Genomic DNA, 3,336 nt, shown 5'->3' with positions numbered 1-3,336 from the left:
GTTGTTCTTTTGTTGATTTGTTTTTTTTTTTTCTTAGACACTGGTATTTACCCAGCTGTAGTTAATTTATTTTGCTTTCATAACCAAGCTGTTTGCAATTATAGCTCTATATGTAGTAAATCTTGGGGGGGAAAAAGAGAAATCAACAAATAATTGAAGAAGTCTTCATCTCTCTCTAATGAGCGCTGCAATACCTCTCTACCTCTGGCATATTCAGGCATTATAATTGTAATAGTTATCACAAAAAGTATAATTTCAGTTTTAAGGTGACCTTTTGCTCCAGTGTCATGTAGGTGATACTTGGTCAGTTTTTAATATAAAAGAGAGAAAATTATCCATCTGTCAGTGCGGGAACCTGTGGGACTCTGCTATTGCACAGCTTCTCAAAGGGTATTAACAGCCTGACAATGTGATGTGCAAACTTTTCCACGTCACAAACTGGATTGAACTAACTTACATTTTCTATTCTGCTCTTCAACAGTTCTTATCACAAGTCTTTTTCATGATGTGTATGGATATGCAAATACTTATCCTAAAAAAAAAACAACAACAAACAAACAAACAAACAAACAAAAAAAAACTAAAAAGATTCAAAGCAATGCTTATGTTTTGGCCTTTAATTTTTACTCCCTTTTTCATTACCTAATATTTTCCCTAATGCTTCTGACTAAAATACAATAAAAGATTTCTGTTTTATACAAATTATTTTAGGCAAAAGAAAATTATCTCTGCAATAATAATCCTGAGGTTTAACTCCTTCTAATGCTTTAAGGTTTTTGTCTCCACCTGGTGTATATTGATGTCATTCAGCAGATGATTTTTAATTCCAAAGGAAACATATTGGATGATTGTTGTTGCTATTTTAAAACTGCACACAAAAAAACCGCCAAAAAACAGTAAAGACAAGGTAATAAATGCTATGGAATTTCATTTAAGCTCCTACTGGATTTTATGAGTTCTGAAAGTTAAACCTTGGCTTTCCAGGCAGGTTTTCCAAGTTCTCATGATTTTAATTCATATTTGCTTTAATGTTTTGGGTTGTGGTTTACCACACTCATTGCTGCCAAGTCCTTACAACTATTTTCCAAAATCTTGGTTTCTTCTGGGGGTATGAAAGGTTTCAATTCTAGAGTTTCTAGAAAAATATACTAAAAATGAAACAAGACTGATAAACACAGTTAAAAATACGTGTAACATCAAAATGACTCTGAGGGAAGATACAGAAAGATAAATCTCAAAGAAGATATCAACAAATACAGAAAACACGACTGAATTTAGAAATATTTTTCATGATCTTCTCTGTAACTGTGATCTCTCCAACTGTGACTGTATATCAGAAAATTACAGCGAGGATCTCCTGAGTAAAATCACTTTTTTTTTTGTAAAGATGCTGTGGGCTAGGTTCATAATTTCATACAGCCTCTGTGTATTTACTGAAGTCAAGATGCTTCTATTCCAAGTTAAATTAAAGAAAAAGTTTTATTTGCGCAGTTTTAGGATCAATTAGGATTTCTGGTGTTCCGTGGGATGTCTGGGAAAGGAGAAACTCATTTAGCAGAAATGGAAGGGGTAACTTAGAAGAGGATATTTTAGGAAATGTATTCTGGAATGAATATAAATATGCTCTTATCCTAAATCTTGTCCTTAGGCCCGCTGGCTACAACAATATAAAAGTTAATGCAGAGATGATTTTGCTTCCTGTCTCTATCTTTTAAGAGTTCCTGTAAAACGTTTCCATACATTGTCATACTTTTGTGCCAATGTTCTGAAGTTCATTCGTTCAGATATCTGTCATGTTTAGCTCTGGGTTTTCTTCTCTGACTCAGTGCATAGTTGTACTTCCCAAAGATATTCTGCTCTATTTGAGATCACCCTTTGAGTTCAGTGAGAAATCCAAGAACAGAGTCAGAATAAAGGGCTAATTTTCCTTTCCCAGCTGATGATTGGCCCTTACTGATGCCACAGAATTTGACTTCATTTTGATATTACTTTTGCACATGAAGGAAGATCATATTTGCTTTGAAAAGAAATATTATTAGACCCAGAAAAAAAAAAAGGTTAAAAGTCAGTATTCTGAACAAATTAACATAAGCATGGAAAACCAAATATTTCAAACAGTGTTTTTGCAAAGGAGCTTGAGAAAAAAATGCCATGCTTTATGAGGAAAACAATTTACATGGGAGATTCTTTTTCATGATCTCAGTTTTATAGTCAAATAAAAAAATGAGTTGGGAGAATATACTTAATATAATTCCTGGTGTGAACAACATTCTTGATTCTTCTCGAAAGGGGGCAAAGGCACACACTTCCAGTATAGTTACAGCTTTTTCCTCACAGCTATCTTTGTGAGTCAAGCCCAATACTTTCACACTGCACCAGAAAGTGCTGGTCAGCATACTCTGTATTGTAAATAACTTAAGATGAGAAGTGAATCAAATGGGATTATTTTTCACTTACTTCTATAAGCATTCAATTGGTCGTGAATACCAGAAATCAGAGAGCCCAAATATATGTTTTCTGGTTCAGTGATTTCGCTTTGCAGAATTACTTTCATATCAAAAGGGGGAAATGGTCAAGTTGACTCGGGAAATATTGTGGGAAGTAAAGTTGAGCAGAAGCAATTCTTTTGTCAGCTGGACTTCTGAACAGCGGGAAAGGCAGTCATCTCTATCTTATGTCTGTGTGCTAATCTTCATAAGACCTTGACCATTCTCCCTACAGAACAAGGGCAAACTCAAAAAGAGTGGTGACTTCTTCACTGTCAGATTTCCTGTAACTAGTCAGGGGTGGCTTAGGGCCAGACTGAGCCTTTCATGTCAACCACAAGCACAGGGACTTGGACAGCAGCACTGCAGGCACAGTCCCAAGGAGAGCTCTGGATATGAAAGGTGTGAATCTGCTTCTGAATGGTGGATTTTCAGCTGGGTTATAATGCCAATAAATTACTGGGGTTTTCACCTTTTCCCTCTCCAGGTTGGATGATGTGGTCTGTGAGCAGTAAGAGTGGAACTGCACATCTGTCTCCTCCCTCTCATCTTCCTTCCTCTCCCAACCCATATTTAATGACTGCACTCCAAGAAGTTGTCACGGGCACAGAAAGGAAATTCTTCCATCTTCTGATACCCTTTAAAAGGCTGCTTAATTCAGTTCACAGCCCAGCCCCTCTGTGAGGCCTCTTTCAGTGCAATACTGGCAAGGAGGTGAAATGATATCTTTGTTCCTCACGTTTTAACCTCCTGTTCCTTCCCAGTGCCAAAATGCAAAGTTTAGAATGGTGTGCAGTGGCATGCAGCTGTGAAAACAGAACGATTTTTGAACATGATTACATTGAAAACC

The sequence above is a fragment of the Empidonax traillii genome, unplaced genomic scaffold (assembly GCF_003031625.1).
Source record: "Empidonax traillii isolate 1590-97213 ecotype Southwest subspecies unplaced genomic scaffold, ASM303162v1 scaffold764:size1210623, whole genome shotgun sequence".
In the NCBI taxonomy this organism is placed as follows: domain Eukaryota; kingdom Metazoa; phylum Chordata; class Aves; order Passeriformes; family Tyrannidae; genus Empidonax; species Empidonax traillii.
This window is presented reverse-complemented; position numbering follows the sequence as displayed.